The sequence below is a fragment of the Labeo rohita genome, chromosome 7, assembly GCF_022985175.1.
Source record: "Labeo rohita strain BAU-BD-2019 chromosome 7, IGBB_LRoh.1.0, whole genome shotgun sequence".
Taxonomy (NCBI): domain Eukaryota; kingdom Metazoa; phylum Chordata; class Actinopteri; order Cypriniformes; family Cyprinidae; genus Labeo; species Labeo rohita.
In genome coordinates, this window is record NC_066875.1 from 8,540,693 (window position 1) to 8,554,373 (window position 13,681).

Consider the following 13,681-nt stretch of genomic DNA (forward strand, 5'->3'; position numbering starts at 1 on the left):
ACCCGTCCCTTCCACCCCTTCAGTGCTTTTCTTCATCTCCTCTATATGTCCCTATTTATGAGGCCTTGTCTTTTCTCGCCCACAGCGGAGTGACCCTCCCCATCTGCTTTCGCAAATGAAATAAGGACTCTAATGTGATTGAGTGAGTTGCTCTCTCTCACTATCTCTCTCTCTCTTCGTGTTCTGGTGGAAGAGGAGGCATCCATAGACTGCCTTAGCTAATTTAATAAAAACTCCATCACGCTAATGGAGCCATGTGGTCTGAGCACCTTCCCCTCCCCCTTCTCTCTGCCTCACTCTACTAGCTCCAGTGCATTGTGGGAATCCATTCACATTTATCAGCCTTTACACTATGCAAACTTATCAGACATGCCAGAACAAAGAGGGAAGACGAGAGTAAGCTGAGAATAAGCACACAGAATGGCAGTGTTTCATATAAGCATAATACCATACTGTGTTTACTTCTTCTGCATTATGCTGTGCATTGTATATACTGTGTTTTGGCAGTTGCTTGGCTGGTGCATGCAGTTCTGAAACTACACATATTCGATGCTGCTCTTGTTCAGTTCCTGAGAACTTTTTTTAAGGCTGAGATGCAAATGCTATGTCTTTGCATGCTAACTATCAAAGCTTACCAGCCAAACATTAAAAATAATGGCTCTTTATTGAGATCTATGGTTCCATAAGCTTTAAATTAATAGTTCACCCAAAGATGAAAATTTGCTGAAAATGTACTTCCCTCAGTGTACCCCAATGTGTACCCTCAGGCTACCCAAAATGTAGATGAACTAGTCTCTTCTGAACAGATTTGGAGATATTTGGCATTTCATGACTTGTTCACCAATGGATCCTTTGCAGTAAATGGGTGCCATCAGAATGAGAGTCAAGCTGATGAAAACATTACAATAATTCACAAGTAACCACATCAGTTAACTTCTTGTGAAGCAAAAGCTGCGTTTTTGTAATAAACATATTCATCCTTAAGATGTTTTTCTTTATTCTCAATCTCAATCTTAGAATTTTTGTCTTTAAAATACAAGTCCTATACAATACAAGTGTTTAAAATACAAGTGTATACTATGCTCTATGCTAGTATTAGTATTTCAAAAACAAAACAATATAAGGGATAAACTGCATAAAGTGAGGTTTTGGAGTCAATTTATGATTTTGAGACCCATCTTTTGACACTGAGGACAACTGAGGGACTCATATGCAACCATTACGGAAGGATCAAACACTCACTGATGCTTCAGTTTTCAAGAAAAAATCGATGCATTAAGAGCTGGGGGTGTAAACTTTTAAACAGAATGAAGATTTTTTTTTATTTCATTTAGTACTGCCCTTCAGAAGCTACAGAAGATACTTACATGTTTCCCAGGGGACAAAATAAGTTAAACTTATCCTGATCTCCAAATTTAAAAAGTTTTTACCCCCCGGCTCTGTATTGTCTTTCCATCTGAAGCATCAGTGAACGTTTTTGAATTTGAATTTGCTGGACCTGAAGGATTTTTCTGAAGAACAGCAGGCAGTTTAAATGTTCAGGAGAAAAAAAAAAACAGCTGTGGATCATAACAACACAGTATTAAGAATCAAGTGTATGTAAACTTTAACTATTCAACTATTATTTTCTCTTGTGGACTATATGTAAGCATCTTTTATGTGAAATGTCTTATTCAGGTCAGTACATAAAAAAAATAACATGCATTTTGTATGATCCCTTTTATTTTGGTAAAATACTTAACATTTTGCAGATTCTGCAAAGTGTATGTAAACTTTTGACCACAACTGTAGCTATTTCAAATCTTTTGTACTTCTGTTTTTTTACATGGTAAATAGATGTGCTGAAATTTGAGCAACTGCCAAGATGTAAATTGAGGACATATACTTGAACAGCTTTATGCTGTTGTTTCAGGTTTCAGTTTTCCTCTCTAGCATCAGAGTCTCTCAACTTACAAGAGTGTTTATGCTATTTCAGTTTCCTTCCTTGGCCTATACCCTTCGTACCTAACAGTTTCTTGCCCAGTTCTTGCATAACGTTTTACTATCTTTACTGTATCTCGGCTATTAGAACAAGCATGTTTGGTAAATGATCCTAATCAATCACTGACTGAACCATTATGAGATAAGAATAAATGCAGGGCAGTCAGGGCAAATGTCCTAAATGTTATTGCTGTACAGTTTACCATAAGGAGCAGGAAAGGGGAAGTGAAGTGCTCTGATTTGCTGGTCAGTTCAGCCACTGGGTGGGGTCTCTATGCTTTTTCCACATGGATGAAGGGTAGAAGGTTAATTCTGTGCTTTAAGAAGGTCATGTCTTACATTTTATGTCATTTTATTGTTTCCCTGAAGTCCACTTATAATAAGTCATGGTTGCATGTACAAAGAACAGTCATAATTTAGTTTTATAGGAACACTGTCTACCTACATCTGAACCTAAGATTTAAAGGGCTAGTTCACGTAAAAATTAAAATACTGTCATCATTCACTCACAACTTTTTTTTTTTTTAATCTTTGGAACAGAGTTATTATCATTAACTAAAACTGAAACTAAATCTTTATATAAATAATATTTAAACTTGCTACCAAGCCAATATTTAAATTTTTTGTACTAAAATAACTAAAACTAAATAAGCTAAAAACTAAACCTTAATATGAAAATAAATAAATAAATAAACAAATAAAAATGAAAAACAACAAAATTGCTAAAACTTTATTTAAAATTAAAATCAAAACATAAAATGTACAATATATATATATATATATATATATACATATATATATATATATATATATATATATATATATATATATAAAGAAAATCTAATTCAAAACATTAACCAAAACTGTAACAATGACACTAAAATAATACCACTTCAGAACACAAATGAACCTGGTCTCTTTATATGATGATGATTAATTTAAGTTTTTTAATTCCATATAAATATTGTCAACGAGCTCAACCGTACTACTTTGATGTGGAAACAAACAAACAAACAAAAAACATGCTGTTCATGTTCCTATACTCAATGAACTATGAATAATTCACTCTTACTTTATGATGCTTCATAAAGCATGTATTCGACCCTGGACCACAAAACCAGTCATCTTTTTTTTTTTTTTTTTGAGACCCGCTAAAAGCTAAATAAATAAACTGTCCATTGATGTATGATTTTTTACGATAGGACAATATTTGGCTAAAATACAACTAATTGAAAATCTGAAATCTTAGGGTGCAAAATAAATAAATAAATAAATAAATAAAAATCTAAATATTGAGAAAATCGCCTTTAAAGTTTTCCAAATTAAGTTCTTAGCAATGCATATTACTAATCAAAAATTAAGTTTTAATATATTTACTGTAGGAAATTTACAAACTATCTTATGGAACATGATCTTTCCTTAATATCCTAATGATTTTTGGCATAAAAAAAAAAAAAAAATCTATAATTTTGACCCATACAGTGTATTGTTGGCTATTGCTACAAATATACCCGTGCTACTTATGACTGGATTTGTGGTTCAGGGTCACATATTTCAACAGGTCATGTCGACAAATATGTTTATATGGCATTTTCAGGCGCAAAAACTAGTCTCAGTGCCACTTCTGGGACACAGCACCACTAACATGTGCAGTTTCATTGAAACCACAATCAAAATGCCCTTCCGCTGTCCCTGACATTCTGGAGTGACCAAATCATACTCAGCTGTTACACGCAGCTTGAAATCATTTCTTGTTGGTCTCATGAAATTAAACCCACTGTTTAAGATTATGTGGAAAGAGCTGAGTGAGCAATACTTTACAAGGATTATATGAAGCTGAATGAGGAGAACACAAATCAACATGGAGACAGTGAATGCCGACCACACAGAGCTGACAGACAGACAGCCTCCCCTGCTGCTGGTTACCAGAGCAACATCCAACTGTATCTCCACCCTGCAGTCCATTTCCATTGCCTTTTTGTGCCGGAGAGTCTTAAGAACCTCTTCGCTGGTCGTTATGGCACAGATGTGTTTGTTAGGATGTGAGTGACCCTGGTAACAATCTGTCCTGGTTACGGTAAATTTGCTGCCAGGATTTGAGCAAACTAAGCAACACACAGACAGTTACTTACCATATCACATGCTAGGAAATGTCCTAGATTCTATCTAGATTGATCTAGGACATACAGTATCATGCATAGACTTTTGTTGTTTTTATAAATGCTTGCGAAAAAGATAAACACTTAGATACTTAATATAGTACTTATAAGGGAAATAGTATACTTAAAGGGATAGTTCATCATTAATTATTTACCCTCATGTCGTTCCAAAACCGTAAGACAAATTAAAGGAGAAGTCCACTTCCAGAACAACAATTTATAGATAATGTACTCACCCCCTTGTCATCCAAGTTGTTCATGTCTTTCTTTCTTCATTTGTAAAGAAATTGTATTTTTTTAAGGAAAACATTTCAGGATTTTTCTTCATATAATGGACTGATATGGTGCCCCGAATCTGAACTTCCAAAATGCAGTTTAAATGCGGCTTCAATGCGGTTGTAAATGATCCCACCTGAAGAAGAAGGGTCTTATCTAGCAAAATGATCAGTTATTTTCATTTAAAAAAAGACAGTTAGGGTATGATGAAAAACTCAGACGGTATTTTCTCCCTCAACTTCAAAAATCATTTCAAAATCATCCTACATCGCTGCAGAAGTTCTGACCCAGTCTTTGCAAAGTGAACATGCGAAGAAGATCAAACAACCTTAACAAAAAAGGTAAAACAGCGATATAGGATGATTTTGAAGTTGAGGGAAAAAAAACGATCTGAGATTTTCGACATACTGTCATGACCCGGAAAAAATATGTATATAAATTGTATTATTTTTATGAAAATAATAGATCATTTCGCTAGATAAGACCCTTCTTCCTCGGCTGGGATTGTTTACAACCGCATCTGGGATCGTTTGAAGACGCATTTAAACTGCGTTTTGGAAGTTCAAAATAGGGGCACCATACCAATCCACTATATGGAGAAAAATGTTGAAATGTTAACTGTCATGTTCTTATATTTAAATTAATTATTTGATACAATGGACTCACATAAATGTTATACATTTGACTTATATTTTTTAAAAATACTTGCATGTAATTACATCTGTAATTAATTTCTGTAATTACATTTATAATTACACTGTTGACTCATCCCTTACACTTTAACCTACCCTTAAACCTACCCATAACACCAAACCTGTCGCTAACCTTACTCGTATCCACATCAACAGGACCAATAGTGTTTGCAATACAATATGAACACCGTAAGTTCATTGCACTTATTTTTTGATGTAAGTACACAGTAGTCGAGGCCATTTAATATAAAGTGGGACCAAAATGAGAATTGTTTTTTCCAAATGAGGATGTCCTTGAATTTTGCGCAAATTATAGCTAAATATAGGCCTAATACAAAGACACGTCCACACCTCCTCATCCTCCCTGGCTTATTGTTGTTAATCGAGGTAACTAGTAAACACACTGAGAGATGCCACAATAGCAACTGTCAGAGCCTCAGATGGATCACATTTTACAGCAATAAAAATACTCCACTGGAACTCAGAATGATGGAACATAAAGCTTATAACTCCCACACCGCCTGCCTCTCGTGTGCAGTGAAGAGAGGATGAGAAAAGAAAACTTATTCTAAAACATTTCTGAGGTAGGGACATCATCCGAGGACTTTTAGTTCCATGCACACATAAGGACTTTTTGCAGTGTGCTAAACCGTGGGTTATTGTCGTTCTAAACATCACTTTTAACCTTTGGCTAAGGATACATTTCACACTTGTAACTTAGTAGTGGATAGCTCTGTTTTTTAACCTGGATTAAGAAACCTTGCTCTGGAGCTTTTGCAGTGTTGAAGGGATATTTCACCCAAAAATCCTAGATATATGACCTTCTTCTTTCAGATGAATACAATTACAGTAGAGTTACAGTATATTAAAGTCGTAATGTTTTTCTTTTGTCTTTGGAGGGTTACAATCTGTTTGTGCATATATAAGATCTGTAAAGTTTCAAAGATTAAAGTCTCAAACCCAAAGAGATATTCTTTATAAAAGTTATAAAGTTATAAAAAGTTATAAAAGTTATAACTTTTATTCTCGCTGTAGTATTGTTTCAGCCGCTGCCATGTTGTGGAGAAGCTGTGTGTTTTGTTATGAAAGCGAAAGTCCTTTGTTTGGCCTTCCAAATGAGTACTCAACTAGAAATCAGTGGAATCAACTAGAAAGTTATATTTACAGCACTGTTCCAGAACAGTAACTTACAACGCAAATATTGTATGTGCAGCACATTTTACAGAGGACTGTTTTCTGAACCAGGGAGAGTAACTTACAATGCTGGCTGTGCACAAGGGCTGTTTCTATAAAGTGGGCCAATTCCAACTTTGCAAGGACATTGCGCTTCTGACTCACAGCCTGTAAGTATGTTTCTATTTAAAGAATTTGCTACTGACTATTCAAATGACTATTTTTAATTTTGAGCACTGTAGAGTAGTGCTTGTTTGTCGTTTCTACAATCACAAATGCGGATATGGTGTTATGTTTATATGGTGCCCCGAGTTTGAACTTCCAAAATGCAGTTTAAATGCAGCTTTAAACGATCCCAAATGCGGTTGTAAATGATCCCAGCCGAGGAAGAAGGGTCTTATCTAGCGAAACGATCGGTTATTTTCATTAAAAAAAAAATACAATTTAAATACTTTTAAATCTCAAACGCTTGTCTTGTCTTGCTCTCCCTGAACTCTGTGTATTGTGGCTCAAGACAGTTAGGGTTTGTCGAAAAACCGTTTTCTCCCTCAACTTCAAAAATTATTTCAAAATCATCCTACGCAATGCAACGCAAAAAGCCAGTATGAGTCATTATAATCAGTGTCCTCACTGGATACAACAAATGCACCATTTATAAAGGGTTTTATTGTTTTTGGCTTGTCGCGTCGGGACACAGAATCACAACATGGTAAGGGGTGTAAAATTTTTGTCACACGCTTGAGGTATTTAGCCAATCACAACGCACGATGAGCTTTGTAAAAATCGGCACGTTTCAGCAAGGCAAAGAGGAGCAACAATAATGTACAGTATGTGGAAAATAATATTTTTTGAACTGCGTAAAACACATTGCATTACACCAAACACACAAAATAATGTTATCTTTAGCAACATCATATGACCCCTTTAAAAATGCCCTGGCTCTTCCAAGCTTTATAATGGCAGTGAATGAGATTCAGTAGTGCAATAATGTGCATCCATTCATCATAAAAAGTGCTCCACACAGTTCTGTGGTGTTAATAAAGGCCTTCTGAAGCAAATCAATGCATTTGGGTAAGAAAAATATCCATATTTAAAACTTTATAAACCATAATCTCTAGCTTTCACTAACTGCTGTACATGCGTTCCAGCGGATGATGTAGGACGTATATGTAGTGTAAGCTATTTTCAGTTGTTAAATGATGACTACTGACAATCATTTTGGTTTTGTACCAGATTTATCAAATTCATTTTTATTGTAAACTTCACATTTCATTATGAAAAATCAGAATCAGAATCAGAATCATCACAGCAAAAATGTACACCTCTAATATAAATTTATTTTCTCAACCTCTTTTCGTTCTGCATAATCTGACTTGTGATGTAACTTTGTGGTTACTTATTATATGTAAATGTATTGTATAATTTTAGCTTTGGGGGGTTCTGAGCATTTGTTAATGTTGATCCAAACCAGAACAAGGAGTAAGACTGCTAAGCCAATCATTTTGATTGCGTCATAATGTGATGAACACCAGCGAACACATCTACAAATGAATGTTGTGGGTCCTCTGTTTCTGGTGTCAGTAATTCCATTCATAAATCAGGCTCACATCAGTGCTCCACATCACACACAAACCGAGAGCGTAAGATGCATTGAGGCGTAGTCTCCCGATCCCACATTAATGCTTTCACTTAAAGGAGTACTTATGTAAAGTCTCAGGGGTCCGACAAAGCAAATATTCTTTATGGAAGCCACACCTTTCCTGTGTGTCACTGACACTCTCTTGTGGCACATGGTTCGAATACTTGCTAATGGCTATAAAGCTGTACTCTCCTCCATGATCTTAAAATTCTCTCATGAAAAAAGGTCACTATACTGTATATCCTGTGTGGCTCCCTTGAGTGCCCTATATTAGTGTTTGAATGAAAAACCTCCAAATATGAATGAGAATATGTAGCATATGTTTTGGCTTAGCAGAAACCCCATTTTAATGCATCATCAAGGCACATTAGTAACTTAACAGATTATTGCATTGTCAGTAAGATGCACTGTCCTGACTAAATGTTCAGTTTTAAAATACATTCCTTGTAAAAAAAGATGTGCAATTAATTGTATTGAATATGCATGTGTAGTGTAATTCAAATCTTAAAAGCAGACTTGAATTACTCGTAGATAATACTTAAATAAAAGGCCACTTAAGTGAATTGAGACCCTCAGTTGTCCTCAATGTCAGAAGATGGATCTCAAAATCATACAGTCATTGGCGTAAAGGGTTAAAATAGACAAAAATGCTGAAAAACCCTAGAATTTGTGGGACCTGAAGGATTTTTTTCGGAAGAACAGTGGGCAGTTTAACTGTTAACTTTTTAATTTTCTCTTGTGGACTATATGTCAATGTCTTTTACGGGAATTTTTTTTTTTTTTTTAGGTCAGTGCTAAATAAAAAAATGACATTTTATACGATCCCTCTTATTTTGGTAAATAGTTAACATTTAGCTGATTCTGCAAGGTGTATGTAAACTTTTGACCTTAACCGTATTTACATTTGTATTTAAACACACATTTAAATGCTAAATATTTAATATGACATACAAGTTTAAAAATGACATTAAATTATATTTTAGTTTGCCATAAATGCTTGTTAGTACATTCAGCTGTACACTTACACATATATAACCATGGTCGACAAAACCGCTCATAAGGGTAAATTTTGTAAAATTGCGATTTATACATCATATGAAATCTGAATAAATAAGTTTTCTATTGATGTATGGTTTGTTAGGATAGGACAATATTTGACTGAAATGCAAAAATTTAAAATCTCTGGAATCTGAAGGTGCAAAAAAATCTAAATATTGAGAAAATCACCTTTAAAGTTGTCCAGTGAAGTTCTTAGCAATGCTTATTACTTATTAGAAATTAAGTTTAGATATATATTATATATAGATATATTCACGATAGGAAATTTACAAAATATCTTCATGGAACATGATCTTTACTTGATATCCTAATGATTTTTGGCATAAAAGAAAAATGAACAATTTTGACCCCTACCATTTATTTTGGCTTTTGCTACAAATATGCCTGTGCTACTTAAGACTGGTTTTGTGGTCCAGGGTCACATATTTCAAAGACACAATAAGTAATTATGAAATTACATATAAAGATGTACTTACGTTCTACATAAGTGGGTCTAAAGTTCAGATAATTGCATTTAATATAAATTTAACTGATACAATTTAGCTACTTAGATGGCAGGTACTGGAAACAATTCTAAAACAACATTGTTGTTGCCTCCAGGCACAGGCAGACCTGAAGGTTAGTTTTCCTGAAGCCTGGTGAGGTGGAAAACTTGCAGGAAAGGGGCCTTACTTGTGAAAAAATGGGCACCACTCATACTTAGAGACACTTTATGTATTTCAGCCATTGTAAACCTTGTAAACCTTGTAAACATTTTGTGTGGCTTGATTACCATTTTACCAGATTTTCACTCATTACCATTGTCCTAAAGTAGAAAAAGTTGTTGTATTGTACATATGAGTGGTACCTCACTTGGTGGCTGCCATTCTGATATCACATGACCAACTGAATACCATTCATTTTAGGTCCTGTTGCTGAAGTTTTGGTCACTGAATAAATTATTAATGAGAGTGAATGGCAACCATATTTATGCCATTGCATCCTGCAACCAAAAGGTGTGCTTTTTGTGTTATGCTGCGTTCCACAAATATCATTATAAACTCCTGGACCACTGTTGCTTTATTCACCAAAAATTACTTAGTGCACCTTTAAAGTGGCGTCACTTGTAATTTAGCACACATTTCATTATTAGCCATTATTAGATAGAGTCTCTGGGCTGTGCTGGTTTGTTCTGGCTTATGCGTGCCATTCAAAGTTGCAGCTGACACTTGGCAGGCATCTCAAAGCCGCTGGCATTCAGAGTGTCCAGAAACAGCAGCATTGTAAAGAGCAAAGGCAGAGTCATATCTAACTGATTACGTATTAGAACGCGCTCACTGTTGCCAAACCCCTCCCCCCTCCACACGCTGCACCAATCACAGCCTGGCTTCTGAGTGATTTATGGTGTGATGCGTCACCAGCTGGAGGATGTTATATTTCTGTCTGACACCGAATAAATCTTCAGTACATCCCTTCTCTGGCTGTCCTTCATAAGACCTTTAAAGACGGAGCCGGTCTGGAATACTTACAAAGCCAAGCTCTGTGTTGTGGATATGGGATTTCCCTTTTTCATGATGTTATGAGGGTCTCTCTCAGTAATATGCGGTTTTATTGCTGGTCTATGGCAATATGACGACAGACTGCGGTATATCAAAACATTTTGAATGCTATTTACTCATAAAATACTACATAATGTGCAAAAGTGTGCAAAATACATATTATATAAAGATTATTACACATATTATATTCAATATCTTTAATTACCAGTGTTGGGGAAAGTTACTTTTAAAAGTAATGCATTACAATTTTGCGTTACTCCCTGAAAAAGTAACTAATTACGTTACTTAGTTACTTTTTAAGGAAAGTAATGCATTACTTTTGTGTTACTTTTTAAATCTGGGAAGGGCTTGCTTCTTTGATTTTAATATAAAACAATTCTAATGTAAAAGCCATTTTACACTAAAAGTGAAATGAATTCACCTCAGGCTGAAAGAAAAGTAGATTTATGCAGGAGATCACTCTTCAGCTATAAAAAATGAAGCACAAATGTTAGTTTTTCTAAAGCAATTTTTGCTTATTAGTATGGCTGAATTGCATCATTGAAGGTCAGCAGCAAAGACACTGGTTAATAAAATGGGATTAAATACATAAAGGATATTTGCTTTATTTAACATATTTAATTATTGCAGGGTTGCATCATATTCTGAGTTTGCATTTCACTTTTTTTATATTCATTTTGAGGAATACTGAATCTTTTTTTCTTTTTTTCTTTTGAGAGTGAGATGAATTAATGCATGTTCACATTTAGTCTAGAATACTGTAACATCATGTTTACTCCCAATTTCCCGACAGGAGACTTGTCAGTCAATAAATAGGGAAAAAAGTAACTCAGATTTTCCATAGAAATTCAAAAGTAATGCGTTACTTTACTAGTTACTTGAAAAAAGTAATATTTTTACGTAACTCGAGTTACTTGTAATGCATTACCCCCAACACAGTTGATTACATCCCAAGTTCTCCCATACAACGCATTTAGATTATGTAAGCTGTGTACATTTACTGTACGTTATCTCTTAAATATATTCATACAGGATAATTAAGCAGCATCAAGCTGCAAGTAACTCAGGTACATTTTTATCTGGTTTTGAGGTTGGTTTTATCTTTTTAATGGAAAACATGACAAAGATGCTGATTAATAACAGGATTGTTTGCAGCTAGCAGTTCATTTTCTTTTCAGTTTATTTATACTGCTCTCTAACTCTCCATATATCTTTGCTCAGCAGTCTATTTAGATCCTCTAACTACTTTCCCTCAATTTATTTCCTTCCCCTCACTCACAAATGTAAACCCAGCTCTCCCAGGACAACCTGGCCTCTCTCTCACATCACATCCACTCACTCACATTTCAGGCCTATAGGAACCGGGTCAAATCAACACTAATGGAGAAAAGGAAGAGCAAAAAAAAAATTAATTCCTGTAGGAAGAGTGGATACAAAAAAGGCCTTAAAGTGGGTACTGAGCTCACACAGTTAAGAGTCACCATGGGAACTGAAGAGGAAGCCAGGCCTGTAAAAGCACTGATGACGGTGATGATGACAATGGCAAGGAAGGTTTGTGTGAACGGAGAGAAGGCTGAGTCAGGAAAATAATGCTGGGATGGGAGGAGGGGTGTAGTCTGGGTTATGGATTTGTAATGGGCCCCTAGCATGTGAGTTTTAATGGTTTGGCTCAAGTCGAAGAGCGTTGAGCGAATGGGACTTTACAGCGCGAACGTCATTGTTTTAACAGCGTTTTCTCTTATAGTACCCGCTGGCTAATGAGCAGACATGATTAGGTTTGCGATTATTGATGCTGATTGTGCAAATCTTTCTGCAGTGCATTTAAGTTTATTTGATTGTTAACTTGGATACCATTTGTGTTTTATTCTGGTTGAAACAAAATGTTTCTTTGTAATATTGTGCACATTTGTGACTACATATGCACTTTTTCTTTTATATTGTTCTGATGGACTTTACCTAGGGTTTGGAACTGTGATTTAGTTCATATTCAGAAGACAACAGAAAAACAAACAACAACAACAACAAAAAAACCTACAGCAATACTCTGAACTTCGTTATAGTACAGTGTGACCAGTCCAATCTGAACAAATGATTCTTATAAACTGGTTTAAGTTACTAAAAAAAAACATTAAGTGACCACTCTAGTACTTCTCTAGTATAATTTTGACTCATGTACTCATTTTTGTGAATAAAAAAACATAGAGCATAACATGTACAGTCCAATTCCTGAACGTGTGACTGTTGGTTCTTTGTAGTGAATCAGAAACATCAGGTGGAACCAGTGTAGTTTGATTTCTGAACAAATGAGTCAATTCTTTATTTAACTAAACACATATGACTTACAACTAATATAAGACTTAAAGCACTGTAGTTACTGTCTGGTTGTTCACATGACAATGTGCACATTATGAGTTTTCTCAATGCCCTCCAAAACTTTGGAAACACCCTAGAAAAGTGGGGTTATTGGACAATATTGGCATGAATCCTTTTTTAATTTGTAATACTTTTGCACTGACAAGGGACAACACAAACTACGAAAACATATTTTATTACATAAACAGTTTATACATAGAAAAAAAAATAAATATTTGATTTAAAATATCCACCATTAGCAGCTATTACAGCTCTGCATAATCTGGGCCTAAATTCATTGTATTTTAAACTTAATTGGCAATCAATTGTTGCAGCTATTAAGGTGTGCTGACCCAAAAATCTTTTAAAAACCTGGGCCAAGTTTAAACCAGTAACCAGGCATCACAGCTGGCAAAGGGGCATGTCTGACTTTGACATGTATATATTGCCATTATTATGTAATCAAAATGAAAATTATTATTGCTGGTATTTAATGATAATGTCAAGTTACTTTAATGTATTTGAGCCAAAAACTTTTTATGCAGATTTATGCTAATATCATCCAGAACAACACTTTGCCAGGGGTGTTTCCAAACTTTTTGGAGGGCAGTGTATATTAAAATAGAAAACTGCTCTTTTTTTACTGCATTTTTGATCAAATAAATGGAACTTTGATGAGCATAAGAGACTTCTTTAAATAATAAAAATCGCACAGATCCCAAACTTTTGAACAGCAGTGTATATGTGATGTCATTAAGTGATTGCGTAAACAAACTAGTGATCTGAACCAGTTCATATACAAAATTTCAGAAA